Source organism: Sceloporus undulatus, chromosome 1 (assembly GCF_019175285.1).
Source record: "Sceloporus undulatus isolate JIND9_A2432 ecotype Alabama chromosome 1, SceUnd_v1.1, whole genome shotgun sequence".
NCBI classification, from domain to species: Eukaryota; Metazoa; Chordata; class Lepidosauria; order Squamata; family Phrynosomatidae; genus Sceloporus; species Sceloporus undulatus.
In genome coordinates this window covers 372,702,476-372,720,412 of record NC_056522.1, presented here as the reverse complement: position 1 = coordinate 372,720,412, position 17,937 = coordinate 372,702,476, and the positions used below count along the sequence as shown (strand labels likewise).

Below are 17,937 nucleotides of genomic sequence, written 5' to 3'. Positions count from 1 at the left end.
TGGTACAGACCAGCAAAAACAGCCAGCTTCTCTGCAGCTTGGAGGCATGGAGTAATTAATAATAATAATAATAATTTTTATTTATATACCGTTTTCCAAAAGATCAAAGCAGTTTACACAGAATTAAAACCAGTTACAAACACATCATAAAAATAGATAAAAACCAGTAACACAATATACATTATACAAATCTAAAACAGTTATTCAATAGGGTGAGGCAGAGAGTTGATGGGATCAAAATACACAACTTCATTTTCCAGAGGGCAAGGCTTGACAGAAGAGGAAGGTTTTAAGCCTCTTTTTAAATGTTTCCAGGGGGGTGATAAGGCGGAGCTCCTCGGGAAGACTGTTCCAGATTTGAGTACACGTGGCGCACACCCCCAAGATGCTGGGGACAAGCTGTGAAGCTGCCCTAAGCAACCACACAGTGGTGGCATTGAGGCATTTTGGTAATGCAGTATTTAGACACCACAGACTGCTGAAACTTGGAAAAACTACCACTGTGGCAGCAAAGACTCCTTTTTCCCAGCACAAAAAGGAGCAGCTTTCTGCCACTTCTTTTTGCATAGGAAAATGCCAGATCAGGATAGCAGTGTGTGGTTGCCATGGCCCAAATCCGGCACTTAAAGGAGTCACCAGAAGCCGCTCCTTCAGGGCGGTCTGTTTTGCCTCTTCCTTAGCCAATTAATAAGACATATAATAGTCAGATCCTGCTAGCATAAATGTCAGTTCTTGGGAGCATGGGTGTTAACATCTCTAATATGTGCAATAAAAGGATCAAGATGTTGAGTTCTCAATTCCAGATACAAAGGACATCCCATAAGGAAATCACATTAGTCTTCCATCTTTCTACAACCATGTGGACACAATCTATCTACAGTGGGTATACCTTCATATCATCTTTTGACTTCCATTAGGGCAGGATATTCAGTCTGCACCTAATTGGAAGGATCTTGTGATCATGTGGACAAGTGAAGGCTAGATAAGGAAGCAATAATGGGGGACCTTTGCAAGTACAAGTGAAAACTGTTAATTTTTAAAAATATTGTATATACTCATTTATAAGTTGAAAAATTTCAGCCCCAAAATGGACTCCAAACTCCTATGTCAACTTATACATTGGTCAATATGGTAATACTGCTCCGTGAGCCTTTGAAAAGTTTTGGGCAAGGGAGGGAGGAGAGAGAAATCAGAGTTTTGGGTCCACATTTTGCCTGCCAAGACAGTGACTCTTGGGAGAGGTCCAGAGAGGGAGGAGGAGGGAGGGAAGTGGTGCCCCCCATTTAGATCCTTTGTTACATGCCCCTGAGTTTGACCCTCGACTTATCCATGGGTCATATGAAAATCCATGATTTTGGCCCCAAAACCTGCCCTCGACTTATACATGAGGTTGACTTATACACGAGTATATACAATAATATTTTACATTCTGCACCTTGAAACAAAGAAACCGCCAAGAAAAATAAGAAATTCTCCAATCTTCTAATAGGATAGCTGGTGCCTTGAGGCATACAAAAACTCTTCATTCGTGCATTAGATTGGACAGTGATGCCAGCTCTGTTTCTACTTTGACATCTCCTGTGTGTACACTTCTTCCCTGCCATGTATTTTCTTGACTGCCAGATCTTCCCTTGATGTGCTTGAATTCACAGTCCCCACTTTCTTCTTTTTCATCAAACATGCATAGTATACATACATTTTCCTCTTCAAAGAGCAGAATATGCCTTCAAAGGGAAGGCAAAAACAGCCTTGGCATGATGGAGCTTGGAGCTGCTTTGATTTTTGAACAGTCTGCTATTTCTGGGGCAGCGAGGGGAAAAACATGCTAATGGCTCATTATATCATTAGCCAATTATTTCTTTAATTAATACAATAAAGCAAGAATCCCAGCTGTGAGTCATTCTGTGACGGGAAGATCTTTGGCTGTTTTGTCATTGAGATAGGCACTGTGGATTTAACAGCTGAACAGTTGTGATTCATTTTGAGCATACCTGTCCTACATAAACCACAAAGATGGCCTTTGATTTTGACATAAGTTAGAAATGACATGAAGGCACACAGCAACAATCACAATGCTGAACCTATTTTGGGAAGTAGGTTCAGCACCTTCAATAAATCTTTTGAAGTTCGGACTTGACCCTGGAGTGAATTCACTGCCCCAATGACATGGAAGCCACTACTAACCACTGGCAGTTGCCTTAGCTACTAGTTGCTGGGTTCAGCCTCCCAGTTGTGACATAAAGAACTAGCATAATTAAAATTATACCTTCAAATTACAATATCCTATGCACAACCTAAATGTATTTACACACACACACACACACACACACACACATATATATATATATATATATATACAGTGAAGATGTGGTTAAAACGTGATGTTTTAAAAGAAAATTTTACAAGAATAATTTTTTTTACAAATTTCAAAAATTTAATTTTTAAAAAATAATAAAATGTTGAAATTTGAAATTTTAATTTTAAAAACTTCTGGGGCATCTCCTTTCTCCTTCTACTGAGCTTTACCCTGCTCCCTCCATCTCTTAAAGCATTTTAATGGAAAGCAGATGAGTGCCACAATCTGTTCTGCCAAAAGGTAGGTGTTTGAGGACCAGTGGTGTCACCCTTCTTAGAGGTTCACCTGGTGCAGTCCGCACCCTCCTAGTGACACCATTGCCCCAGGATGACCTTTTGCACACATCCTAAATAATGGGTTATCTGTGGGAAGGATAGCTATTCATGGGATTTTCCTGACCATTAAAAGTTGCAGCAGAAGCACGGATTGGCTTTCCAACCTGTGCTCTAAGGAGCCCTTAGGGCTCTGCATGCACTTCCCAGGTGCTCCGTGGCCATTCCAGGAAAATGAAAGAAATACAAATTGAACTAAATTAAAGAATAAGAATATATTCTTATATATACTCCTAAACACCATTAACTTGTAAGACATAGAATAGGCCTCTTAGGGGCACCGCCACATAAATAAAGGTTCTGTGAGTCAAAAAGGTTGGCTGGGCAGTAGCTATCTGCTACAAGGCCATTAAAATGAACATCATGCTTCTATCCTGATATTAAAGAGATGTGCGATCATCTCTCTCTCAAGCTTTTCCCCATTTGTTCTACTATAGATTGCAATCTATATCAACAATATTATCAACAATAATCAGTGCATCTAGACAACTTGATCTAGTGATCCCAGAAACTCCCAGGTATTTGTGGTCATATAAAGACTTCTCTTCCTCTTTCTGTTCAGTGTCTGTTCTGCAAAGCTCCTCTTGTTGTGGAGCTCTGGTGCTACAACAAACTACCATTCCCAGAATTTCACAGCATGGAGCCATGGCAGTTAAAGTGGTGTCAAACCAGATTACTTCTGGTTTCAGCTTTTGTTAAAAAAAATCACTGTGGAAATAGTAATGGGAAAACACAAATGAAAGAGGACAAAACTCTCAAAATACAGTGTTTGAGGTACGTTGGCTAACCTAAAATCTTAATGAGGAAGGATGATGGAGTATTTATTTATTAGCAAATTTTACTTAATTGTAAACCAGATGTCAAATTTACCATTTTAGCTATATGTCACTGTTCCTGAAACTGGTACCCACCAGATGTATTGGACAGCAACACCCATAATTCACAGCCAGAAGATTGTGGGATTATGTGAGTCATAGTCCAGCTCATTCGGAGGGCTCTAGGTTGGAGAAGGCTGATGCACATCATTGTTTGCTAAGCTGCTCAATTGCTGACAGAATGCTGTCTAGTTTCTACTTAAGAGCGTTGTTGTTAAAAACACATTTCCCAGGTTAACATATTCCTTATTATTGCCAAGCAAAATAACTCAATATCACCAAGCAATATAACTTTAGGGGATAACAGAATTTCACAATCCATAATACTCTCAATGTATTTGATATATCACCTGTCCCACCTCCATATATGTGAAATTATATTTGAAAGCTATTTCAGATATCTCAAAGTTATCTAAAGGCTAAGTATCGCTGGCAGCTATTTCATTTATCAAATGACTTAATGCAATTTTATTTCAATAACATCAAGAATGACGGGCCAACCGCTCACCAATTTGTTTTCAAGCAGAGAAAGTCAATGCTTGCCCTCCAAACCTTTCAGAAATAAAAATGCAGATTTTGCTTGCTTCAAAAACAGTATCTAATTCAGATTTTTTAAAAAATACATGCAATTGGGAGCCAGTGTGGGGTAGTGGTTTGAGGTGTTGGACTAGGACTCTGAAGAACAAGGTTCAAATAGCTACTCTGCCATGGATACCCACTGGGTAAACTTGGGCAAGTCATACTCTCTCGGCCTCAAAGGATGGCAAAGGCAAATCCTCTCCAAACATATCCTGCCAAGAAAACCCCTTAGGGTTGCCATAAATTGGAAATGACTTCAAGGCACACAACAAACAAACTGACTCATGATGAAGCTGTGGTCCACTAAGACTCCTAGATCCCTTTTGCCTGCACTGCCATCAAGCCAGGTGTCATCCAGCCTTTATTTGTGCATTTCATTTTTACTTCCCAAGTGTAGTATCCTACATTTCTCCTCACTGAAATTCATGTTTTGTTTTGGCAAAGCTTTCTAATCTGTTAAGGTCATTCTGAATTCTGATTCTGTGTTCTGGGCTATTAGCTACCCTCCTAATTCAGTGTCACCTGCAAATTTGATAAGCATGCTCTCTATTCCTTCATCCAAGTCATGGATAAAGATGTTGACTAGCACTGAGCCCAAGGCAGACCCCTGTGGCATCCCACTGGTCACTTCTCTCAATGAAGAGGAGCCATTGCTGAGCACCCTTTGGGTTTGGCCAGTCAACCAATTACAAATCCATGTAACAGTTGCATTGTCTAGCCCACATTTTACTAGCTTTTTTGGGGGCAAGAATATCATGGGGGACCTTGTCAAAGGCCTTACTGAAATCAGGATATACAGTGGTACCCCGGGATACGAAATCACCGTGTTACGAAATTTCTGGGATACGAAAAAATCCCATAGGAAAAAACTGTTTCGGGTTACGTTTTTTTTTTCCGGCTTACGAAAAATTTTTTGGTGCTTTTCGGCGCTTTTTCACACGAAATCGCGGCTTTTAGCGCTAGCGCCTATGGCTTTTTCGGCTAGCGAAAGATTTCGGGTTACGAATGGCGCCGCGGAACGGATTACATTCGTAACCCGGGGTACCACTGTACTACTTCCACAACATCCCCATCATCTACCAAGTTTGCAACTCCATCAAAAGAAGAAGAAGATAAGATTAGGCGGGCACACCTATTTTTAAGTAAACCGTGTTGGCTTTTAGAGATCACAGCATTCCTATCTAAGTAATTACAGCCTGTTTGTATAATATTCCAGAATCTTTCCTGGTATTGATGTCAGGCTGGATGGCTGGTAATTATTTGTGTCCCTCTTTTCCCCCTCTTTTTTGAAGATGGGGATAACATTTGCCCTCCTCCAGTCTGCTGGGAACTTCCCTATCACCCACAAATTCTCAAAGATTATTGACGGAGGTTCTGAAATAGACTTCAATGAGCTTTAGACAGAGGTTGGATGGCTATCTTGAAAGTGCTTAACTGTAGTTTCCTGCATGGCAGAGGCTGGATAAAATGGCCCTGAGGGTTCCTTCCAACTCTGTAATTCTAATATTGTATGTGTTTCAATGCTGGTGTATTAATAGTCTAGGGTATGCTATTTCTTTTTTCTCTCAGGCTGGTTATTCACCTATTAGTCAGATGAAATCTCCTAGACGTCTATAATTGTTCCACGAAATGTTCCAGACATATATAGGAGGATTTCTTGATGTGATAAACATTTGTGAAGACTGAGATTTCATTGTATAATTTATTTTTATTGGCTGTAACATAACACAAAGGGAATTATGCCAGTGTATTCTGCATGAGACACTTTGGATGTCCTGGATAATACTCATACAACATGATTCTTATGGCACTGAGGGCAGGGTGTAGCAAAGGGAGTAGAGGAGAAAGCCAAAAGGCATATATAAGTAACGAAAGTAGGTCTAGATGCTTGCTTTTCATCCACTGGGGGGGGGGGGGATCAGACAATTTTGGCTTAGGCTGTATCTGCATGGCTGAAATTATGCAGGTTGACACCTCTTTAACTGCCACAGTTCAATGCTATGAAATTCTGGCATTTGAGGTTTTATGAGATGTTTAGCCTTCTCTGTTAGAGAGCTCTGATGCCATAACAAACCACAAATCCTAGACTTCCACCTATTAAAGGCATATAGCTCTACATATTATTATGACTCCCTCTTAGACAAACATATCCTGATCATCAAATTATTTCTAAACTCTAAAATCATTATAAATACCAACTAAATGTCATTCAAATTATACTTATATCCATTAACAAAATAAACTATACTATACATCTTGCAATTCTTGTAATCAACAATATTAAATCTCATTCATCAAACCCTACACTCATTCAGTTCCCTTGTTTTTCCCCCCAAATATTCCACACATGAATTCTAATTTTCCTCGTTCAAAATAATAAATAAAAATCCCCTGTATATCCCTTAATAAATGTGTTAATTTATCTATTTTCACTACTCCCAATAGAAAGCTTGAATACTCTTGGTGTATGTACATAAGCCAAATACCACATGTTCTGGAACCTTCTCATAACATTGGCTAGCAAGAGGAGAAAAAAAGCGAGAGCATACTGTTGACAACATTAGAGCAAACATATAAATGCATTTAAAAGAATTGTAAGTGAATTAATACTACAGTCAGCCCTCCACATTTGTGATTTTGACTTTTGTGGATTTATTTGTGGATTTGATTAATATGTTCTCTCTAGGAATTTCTAGATCTTCCAGCATGACTCTGCTGGATGATGACCAGAGAGTCATGCTGGAGGACCTTCAGATTTCTAGAGATAATACTTCTCTAGACATATGTAGGTCCTCCAATGTGATTCTATAGTCAATGTCCAACTGATGGTGCTAGAAGACTGAGGCCCAGGACAGATGGGCCAAAAGCGGTGTGCCGCTGCTGATACTAGGATTCCGGAGGGAGCAGCAACTACACGCTCCAAAACTCTAGTATGCCATGGCGGTGGCCTAATGGTGGTCTCCCGTCCATATGAGGGCTGCCATCTTGACGCAAGCAATACGCAGCGTACAGATCTCGATGTGCATCACTTACGTCACCAGCATGCCAATGGCGCACTCATGATGTATTCCGGGCACCATAAAAAGAACCCGTTTTCCCCAGGTTCTTTTTACTCCGGAGGAACGCCGTGCGGTTTGGTCTTAAATTCCTAGAGAAAACACTTCTTTAGGCATCTGTAGGTCTTCCAGAATGATTCTACAGTCACCTTCCACCTGATGCTGACCACAGAATTGTGCTGGTGGACCGATTTGTGGTTTCCCCACTTTCATGGGGTTCCTGGGCCCCTAACCTCAGCAAATGTGGAGGGCCCACTGTACAATGTACATGTATAATGACCAGTGATGGCTGATGGCTTCCATGCTAATGGGGCAATTAATCCAATCCAGGTTTGGGCTAGCTTTAAAGGATTTATCCTTGATGTTGAACTTATATATAGGAATTGGTTTCAGCAGCTTGGGAAGTTCTTTTATAGCTGGTATTAAAGGACTGAGTGTCCCCTTCACCTGGCAAGCTACGAGTTGCCATTGGCTCTGGATTTGTACATTAAAGCAGCTACCCAAGGTGTAGAAGCCCATTTCCAAAATATGTTCCAAAATTGGGTAGCTCTTTTTAAATTTGCAATTAAAACCTAGCTGCTAGACCAGTGGGCTATTAAATAGTAGCAGCACTGGATGGACTGTTTGTGCTTTTTCATCTGTCTGCCCTTTGCTGTCTGTCCTGTGTGGCTGAATACTTGGCTATAAAAAGCGGGATGATGTTAGTTCTGCACAGATACATTTTGCAAAATTGGGAAAAGTGCTTGGGGTCTTGGTCTCAGGCTGGAACCTACACTTCTTGTGGGATTTGGAGAATTCCTTGATAGATCATCTCTAGCCTCTCTAGACCAACTGTGAGATTTTTTTTTGTCTGAATCCCTGGTTTGACCTCAGTTCCCATATTGACACTCCATGTTATACAACTGCCTTGGAAGAAAGTGAATCTGATAATAAAAAACTCTTAACAATATCTGCATAAAAAGACTTATCACATCAACCAAGGGTCCAAAACACACTGCAGAAATAATCCAGTTTGAGACCACTTTAACTGCCCTGGCTCAATGCCAGGGCATTCGGGGAACTGGAGTTTTGTGAGACATTTAGCCTTCTCTGTCAGAGAGCTCTGGTGTCACAATAAATTACAGTTCCCAGGATTCCCTAGCACTGAGCCAGGGCAGTTAAAGCAATCTCAAACTGGATTATTTCTGCAGTGTGTTTTGGACCATCAAGTGACAAACCTCAGCCTACAAGCTTCTGCAACTGCTGCGTTGCTTAAGCTAAGCTTGTTTGTGGACTACATTAATGCCTGGATGAGAGGACCACTGGGAATCCACATAGGCTGCACTCGGATTTGTAAGAGAAGAGTGGAGAGAGAATTACACACAGATGAAATAAAGCAAAGTGAATACATAAGACATTATCCCAATGGCAGCCTTACGTAATCACACCTCCCTGAGAGACATCTTGGAAATGACATCACCTGTAAAGTGCTCCTAACATCTGCAGTCAATAATTTGGCAGTATGTTAATGAATGTCTGAACATCTCATGGAGACATCCACACTGAATCATGCTCCTGTGTGTGTGCTGGAGAACTTCATCCCTGTTGAGTAAGAATTTCGTTGCTTTTAAGAAAGCCAATGTAGCTCTAGTGGTGTAATGTGGTGTAGGATGGTGTAGTGGTTTGAGTTTGGACTATAACTTTGGAGACCAGGCTTTGAGCATAAAATGCACTGGATGACCTTGGGCAAGTCACATTTTCTGAGGGGTTTATCACACGGAGGGTGAATTGGTAAAATCCTGTGCAGAAATAGGATTTTAAAATCTGAGTGTTGTCAGATGCAGTGTCATGAAGGAGAAATAATGTGGAAATAATCCGAATGGAAAGCTTTAGGAATTTAACAAAAGTAAAAAGGAGCTGGTTTTGACGACTTTGCACTTGGGTTATTTTTGCATTATTTCTCTTTCATGCAAATGTTGCCTGAAAAACATGGGTCCCCCCCCCCCCACTTTCTATTTGGGTTAACCCCGAACGTCATCTGAAAAACAACCCACAAATGTGGGTTGTTTTTCAGTTTAAATTTAGGCAAGGGACAGACCGCCGAAAAAGGGAGGCCTGCCGGTGGCCTAATTTCCTCCGGAGGGAAGCCATAACTGCCAAACCACGCGGCTTCCCTCCTCAGGAAAAAGAACCCAAAAAAAACAGGGTTTTATTGCGCTGCAGGGCTGACATAACGAGTGCTGCGCAGTGAGATGTGGATGCCACATGGCACATACGTAACAATGGCGGTGCCTGTGTACATGGGGCACCACCATTGTTACGTCACCGTACCATGTTAGGGTTAGGGACCGTGTGGTTGCCACATGGTCCCTACCCCTAAAATCGGCACGAGCATGGCGTTTTATGCCTGTTTGTATTGGGCCTCAGTTTCTGCACAGATTCATCCCATGTGATGAACTCTTGAGCCTCAGAAGATGGCAACCCTCCGAAGGAACCTGCCTAGAAAACTCTAGGTAGATCCCTCTTAGGGTCTCTATATGTCAAAAATGACTTGAAGGCACAACAACAACAACAACAAGATCTTTGAAAGGTGATAACAGAATCTGTTATCAATTATTTATCTCATACTTTTGTACTGTGATGATATTCCACCATGATCTACCTACTTTTGTTGCTGTTGTTATGCCTTCAAGTTGGTTCTCTTGTGGTGACTCTATGCTAAGGTTTTCTTGGAAAGATTTATTCCAAGGAGGGTTGCCATTTACTTCTTCTGATGTTGAGAGAATGGGACTTGGCCAAGGTCACCCAATGATCTTACCTGTCTGGGATTCAAAGCCTGATCTCTCAAACACTCAAAATGTCAACACCATGCTGGCTTGTCTCACTGTCATTATGCAATCCACCAATGTGCATAATTTTTATTTCAGAAGGCATTTGATAAGTGACTTATCATGGGGCTGAGCCTTACACTGAGGATACTGGGAAGTAGTTGCACACCATCCAAGAGAGCACAGATGCATGTGCATCAGTTACACTTGGAAACTTCTACTTATGCAACTATGGACTGAATACAGCCACTGTGTCATGGCAAAAAAGGTACAACCCCATGCAAGATGGAATTTATATGTGCAAAACACCAATAGTGTGTGTGTGTATGTATATATGTATGTATGTGTGATTTCAAGTTACTTGTCCATTTATGGTGACCCCATGAATTTCATAGGGTTTTCTCAGACAAGGAATAGCAGCTAGTATTAATTGCTGATTTCCCATCCAGGTACTAACCAGGACTGATCCTAGTTAGCTTCCAAGATCAAACAGGATCTGGTGCCATTATACTGTATCAGCCCACATTTTGAGATGTTTTGGCTCTGGTCTATTAAGTCAATATTAAGGAATAGAAAAGAAACTATCAACTATGGCCCATCACTCACACATACAATAGATGGTTGCCATTGTTCCATTTTAAATTGTCCCATTTTACTTCAAGGTCTCAAGAAGAAACCTGTTCTAAGGTTTTGGTAACTGATTAGTTCTGTTACTGTAACTAAACAACTGATTTAGGTCAGGCAACCCATTCATTAATTAGGTCTTTAAAGGTCACCACTTAACCCAGACAAAAATGAGGAACCATCTGTTATAAATGAGAATGAGGAAGGCTATGTCTGTTGCACCAATGGATCCAATATGGAAGAAATGTACTCTGTATATGAATATCATAGACAGGGGCAAGAATAGCACCAGTATAAAGGTGTAAAGGTATAACCAGTATACACTCATAAATCTACTTGAACTTATCTGGATTGCATGTGTGGGAAGGAGGGACACTTTTATCCACTAAAAATAAAAATAAGGGCCAGAATGCTATTGGCACACTCTGCTATTGTAAAAATAATCGCACAGAGGTTATATGTGTAGCTCCTAATTCTATATTCACACACAGAGCTTTCTCTCACACTTTTAATCTGGTAGTACTGAAATAATCAAGTGTTGTACAGTGAGTGACCTCAAGACCATGATGATGCCCATTGATTCAGTTGGTTGAACAATTACATCTGCTGCCACACCACATCATCATTGCAGTTTGACACTGCTGTATCTGTCATGGCTCCATCCTATGGAATCCTGGGATTTGTAGAGAAGCCTAAATAGCTCACAAAACCACAAATCCCAGAATTCCATAGCACTGAGCCATGGCAATTAAGGCAGTGTCAAACTGCATTAATTATGCAGTGTAGATGCAGCCTATGAGGCGCAGAATGACTATGTTGGTGTATATTTTTGCTACACTGAAAGTGCATTTCTTGGCTCACTAAGAATGCCAATTTGAAGAGCATGGCTCTGAGCAAACAGAGGACAGCTGCCATGTTCCAGGATTTTCCAGGTTCTGTAATGGAGCAGTAAATTCACCCAAACAGAGGCAGCCTAGCTGGCTGGTAGGGAACAAGGCCTGAAAGCAAGTAAAGGCTTCATCCAACCCTGTCCTGACACTTAGAAGCTGCTTAGAAGCTGCTTCCCCCCCACCATGCAACCCATGAGCTGGGTTTGATTTTGGCCCCTACCTTTTGTGGCAGTTTTGGGAAGGGAGGATCAAATTGGAAGGTGGATAGGGTCTGTGCACTAAGCATGTGACAATGCAGAAATTCTAGGTGCATCAATAGGAACTTAGTGTTCAGTTCAAGGGAAGTTGTAGTCCCACTCTATTATACTTTAGTCAGGCCTCACCTAGATTATGTCCAGTTCTGGGCACCACAGTTCAAGAAGGATATTGATAGGCTGGAACATGTCCAGAGGAGGGTGACTAAGATGATCCAAAGACTTAAGTCTTATGAGGAATGACCTAAGTTGCTGTATGTGGCGCATTACAAACACGCGCATAGTACGTGCTCTGCACGTACTAGGGTTAGGAAGAGCCGTCTCTTCCTCACGGCCCCCAACCCTAGTACACGCGGAGCGTGTAAGAGATGGTGCCACCTGTCCACATGGGGGCTGCCATCTTTACGTAGCAGACGCTCTTCATCCGCACGTCACGCCCTGGATATGATGCCGCGAGTGCATGACTAGTGCCTCGCGGTGTCACATCCGGGACCCAGGAAGGAGCGCGGTTTTCGTGCTCCTTCTTTGCTGCGTCCGGTAATCACACCGTTTGGCTGCTGCGGTTCCTGGATGCAGCAACCACCAGCGGCAGCAGACCACTGCAATCTGGCGGTCTGTAATGCACCTGTGTTTAGCTTGGAGAAGAGAAGACTGAGAAAAGACTGAGAAGTGACATGATAGCAGTATTTAAATATATGAAGGGACATAATGTAGAAGATGGCGTGAGCTTGCTTTCTGCTGCTCCAGAGACCAAAGCACAAACCAATGGGTTCAAGATACAAGAAAAGAGATTCCTCCTAAACATTAGGAAGAACTTTACTGAAATAAATTGGCCCCTTTCCTGAAACTATAGTTTTTTGTGGGTTTTTCGGGCTATGTGGCCATGTTCTAGCAGAGTTTCTTTCTGACGTTTCGCCAGCATCTGTGGCTGGCATCTTCATCTTCTCTTAAGCCACATAGCCCGAAAAACCCACAAAAAACTATGGATGCCAGCCATGAAAGCCTTCGACTTTACTGAAACTGTTTGACAGTGGCATAGTCTGCCTGAAAGAGTGATTGACTCCTTTTTTTGGAGGTTTCTGAGGGTGGATGGCCATCTTTCATGGGTGCTTTAGTATGCTATTCCTGCTTGACTAGAGTTGAACTAGATGGTCCCTGAGGTCCCTTCCAATGCTATGGATCTATAATTCTATTATCATATGCAGTATTGGATGGGGAGCCCTAAAGGGACTCTGGTAATGTAGGCAACCAGATCAACCCCCACCCCCAGTTGAAGGGCAGATGGCTCTGCCTCATTCCTGGGTCATAGGGGGATAACACAATTGCTGACACCTGAGTGAATTTCCATGTTTGTCATTCCAGAGCTACCCAGTAGACAGGGTGCGTGAATGGGTTTCCATCAACCAGCAGGTGGACTGGCTAATGCTTGGATCTAGACCCATGTTGTGGGATAAGCCTATGCATCAGTAACCATTAAAGTTGTGGACCATTCCAATCAGATGTAGTCTGTGCCCATTCTTACTAAATGCAAACTTGCTTCTGCAGTTGGGTCAACAATGGAGGCCAAGAGCCCCTTCCTTTTGTGTTTAGGTCTGGAGTGTGGGATAACTGTTGAGCCAACAATTGTCATCACCAAAGATCTATAGTAGGCCCTAATTTTGCAAAAATGGAAGTGGCTCAGATATCATTTCTGTTTAAACACACACACACACATTTTGGCAATTCAAGGCTGCTTGTTTTGCTTGACAGAAGTACCCTGCTTGCTAGAAGATTCTAGGAGAATAAATTTCCTTATGCCGACCTCCCTTTCTTTCTGGCAGCCGCTGGGGGTATCCATGGGTGCTGGGGAGTGGGGACAAAAATTGGTGAGAGACATATAACAGCCTCAATGTTGTTTTAGATTTTAAACGAAAGGAGCAGGAACTGAGAACATCCAATAAATCTGATGTGGAAAAGAGAGACTCATCTTCAAGATGTTTAAAATATGATTTGGGGCTAATTCATGATATAAAATCTTCCTTCATGCATTCTGCGACCCTGACTCGTTTTTCTTTATTTAGATTTTAAACATCCAATGATATTTAAGAGTACACCCAAAAATGTGCCAGACACCTGTATCAAGATGTTCCAAAGCACAATACTATCCAGGCATACTTCTTTGTGAGCCAGGATGGGTAGATGGTGCATTCTGTGGCAAATCTGAGTTGGTTGCCATGCGATATGTGAAATGGCCTCCCCTTCCCCTCAGACAATTGAAGGTAAACTAGCTTTCCACCATGATACTGTTTTCCTGTTTGGTTTTTTATTCCATCCATATTTTGCCCTTCCTTGCAAGATCCCAGAGCAGCAAATGACTTCCATATGAAAACATATTCAAAATCACAAATCTAAAATGAACCAAATACAAACATCCAATAAAGTGCAACGAAATCAGCAACCCAAGGAAGCAACAAAGACAAAACACTTTCTTATACCCACTTGTAAGAGGGTTTCTCATTCCTTGCATCTCTTAAAGTGATCTGTCTATGACAAGAACAAGATTTGGACATTGCTGCATCTCTGGCGGAAGGAGCGCCTTAGCTGGGTGTCACCACTGAGTACCCCTTGCAATTCCCACATGGTGTTTACAAAAAGCATGCTGCGAGAGCTCAAATCCCAAAGCTTAGGCTGTTGATCCATTTTTAGCAGAAACCTTCAGTAAAATGCTGTAACAGTTAAGGATTTGCTTGTTCTTATTTTCTATTTGCTAGTCTAGTGTTAGCTAGACCTTATTTCTGTAATCTATTATATACTTTACTTCTTCGACCATCATCAAACATCATCTCCCTCGGCACAATTCCATTTTCCCTTTGATCTGTTTCCCTATCTGTGTATCTAATCCCCACTGTGATTTTCACAATCGCTTATCTTTACTCGTTACAAAATTTGTCTCCAGGAAATTAAAAGTCATTCAAAATGAAGCAGAAATTAAACTAGTGATGCTAGCAAATATCTGCCACTTTGTTTCTTAGTAAATCAAGATTTGTGGGTGTTTTTTTTAATAATCCTTCCTGATCTTTCCTATACAGCAAGAATTTAACAATGTAGCTTTAACATGTTATAGGAAGAGACTGCATGGCTACCTATTTTAAAAGCACCCCTCAACTATTTTTATTACCTTTCTCACAGAATTCAAGACAAGTAAATACTGAGGACCATTCCTGCTCTGCTTATTTCTGGTTATGGCATTCTGCTCTATTTTCAGCAATAATGGCTGCTGATTCCAGAAAGGATGTCATGGGAACAAACATGGAAAAGGCACTGTATTATTTATTTGGAGCAATGGCTTGTAACACACTATTTTAAAATTTGAAGATACATCTGACTTTAAGATTGCATACCTAGGAACTCAAAAGAGGTTACTTCTGGACAGACAGGCATAATTCCATGGTACCTGAAGGTTAATTCAACAACTGATTTAGTGAATATGCATTTTCCTTATATAAAGGAAAACTAAGAACAAAGTGCAATAAAAATATTTGTGACAGAATCTTTATCTTATAATTCAAAACAAAAATATTTGGTGTAAGAGCATTCACAGAAAACCACCTATCTATTCCAAATTCTAGCTTCCAGTTTTGATTCACAAAATCAGATGGTAATATAGATCAGTTTATAAATAGCAAGAGGCACTGTTTTACATTCCTTACCGAAGAATCTTCTTGAAAAATCCTTTGGGAATCTTGGGTCAATTCAGTTAAGAAAAGTACTTTTCAACATGCTATAAATTTCATAATATCACAAAATAATCTCTTCTCTCCAACTACCCAGTTTAACAATGAAGGTTGCATTTCATTAACGGAATGGGGTATCTTTGTGATGGAATTACATAGGAATACACACACATACACACTTATACAAAGGCCCTTTCTGTTGGACACAGCTTAAACGTAAACCTCATTCTAGACTAAACTAGGCAGATCTTAACAAAACCAATTATATGTTGACAGCAAGATGTTCCTTACTAAAATGCAATAGGATTTTAAAACGAAATGAGGACAAAAGCAAAAATGTCAACAAAACGCACCCTAGATTACTGGGGAAGGGACAGCATGGTGTTGCTATTTTCCTTCCACCACAGTTGGAACCAAAACAAAGGAAGGTACGCAGGAGTGATGAAGTCTGAATAAAAATGGCTGAAATAGCAATGTAAGGCAAGCAGAAGGTAGCCAGCCACACCCAATGGGACAATGTTCAAAATATGTTTCTTACCACAAAAGAAACACCCCTATTATTTGTGCTCACTCACTCATTCAACAGATGACCAAGCTCACAAAATATTCTGCATTTGTTGTGGTCTTTCAGCACACTGAAAATTTGGAAAGCTCAAATCATTAACTATCAGGCAAAGGCAATGCTATATGACAACGACAACGATGAGGAGGATGAGAATAAATGATAATAATAGGAGGAGGAGAAGAGGAGGAGATGGCTTGAGCAAAGCAATCTCAAGCAGGCTGAATTGTTGCAATGGTCTTTGTGAAACGGAGTTTTCACAATGGGTGTGTCACTTTGCCAAAAAAGGATGTGCCAAAGCTCTTTCCAAAACATAACAACCAGAACAACACACAACACACCAGAAACAGATTCCGATCCACTGTCCATCCCCAACTCCTGACTAACTTCCCACTGTTCAGATGGGCAAACATACCTATTTACAGGTGGTGTTCCTTAAAGAGTGGCAACGAGCAAGTGGGCAAAAGGTGCCACTTGTCATAGGAAGTCGAAAGCCAATGTGACATTTTCAAGAACTCCACACTTGGGTGTGGGAAGTAAACAGGAGGCAAGGGACATGCCAGGATCTGTCTGCCCACCCACCCATCTATCTGTCTAATATCTATAAATATATCTGTATTTCTATTTATTGCTACAAAAATATGTCGCACATAAAGGCCCCAGCAATGGTAGGATTAAAGGGAGGAGAGGGAAGAAATAGAAAGGTAAAACAAATTGTTCTCTCCCCGATGTCTTCCCCTTTGCAATTCTTTCTAGGCACACAGTAGAGAAAAATATAAATATATACACATATATACCCTGGCCTTTCCAATTGCTCCAGAGGCATTCCATCTTTGTAGAATCAGCACTGGCTTGCATTTTGTGATGGGAGAAAGGAAGGAATGGCTGGGTCCTTTTCTTCTTTCGGCTCAGGTACTGTCTTTTCTCTTAGCACTCAAGCATTCCAAAGCATGAATAGGTGAGCTGGTCTCTGTGGCTGCTGATGTAGATGCTCCTCTTCCCCCACCTTCCCTTTGCACTGGCTAGGGATGGAGGGATGCTGTTCAGCAGAGGAAGAGAAGATGGGGGAGGGTGCAGTGTGTAACCGCTGCGGTCCACACTGCAGCAAATCAGCAAAAGGATGCTGCGATTGCCCTGGGGACCAGTCTCTTTTGTTAAAAAAAAGGAGGAAGGGTGTGTGTATGTGTGTGTAAGACAGAGATGCAGGAGTGGCTTTGCAAATGATAACAACAGCAATAATAGAGGGAAGATATTTTATAAGAGGGGAGGTTGAGCGAGTGTGGTTAAGCCAGGCGAATGGTTAAGGCAACCTGACAGCCAAGGAACAAAAACAATCTGGGTGTGGAGAGAAACGCAGGGTGAGTGAGGAGGGGAGGAGAGAGATAAGAGAGATGGGGGGAGGGGGGAGCAGGGTGCGGCTCCCTCTCTGTTGACAATCTCTGTTCCAGAAATTTCTTGCTTAGTTTAAGGAATCAAGCATTTTCCTGGGATTTATGTGTGCATAAGGCTGCCAATGGTGCCATTGCTCTCCTGCCCATCTGTCTTTCCTAATCCTGCTCCCCAGTCGTATCTGCTGACAACAGGGCTGAACGGCAGGGTAGCAAATGGAGATCAAGATTCAGTGCTAGATCTCAAGCTCTGCTTATCTGTCCAAGCCAGAGCATCTTCTTAGCTCGTCTTGGCCTCTTGGATAAACTCCCTGGTGTATTTCCATCCCCACCCACCCTTTCCACTATAATCCAGAAGTTGTGGTAAAACCAAGAAAAACAGACCGTCCTGCTATAGTTCTATGGAAGAAAACAACAACAATGAGCCCGATCTAGCCTCAACAGAACAATAATAGAAACCATACATCTTTCTTATTTTAGATACCAGTCATGTGTTTCAGA

General features: G+C 41.5%; 1 pseudogene; it reads right to left on the bottom strand.

The window, feature by feature from the left end:
- The window catches only part of LOC121919172, a 37,764-nt pseudogene extending 20,413 nt beyond the window's left edge, over positions 1–17,351 (bottom strand).
- Positions 17,352–17,937: the final 586 nt, after the last annotated feature.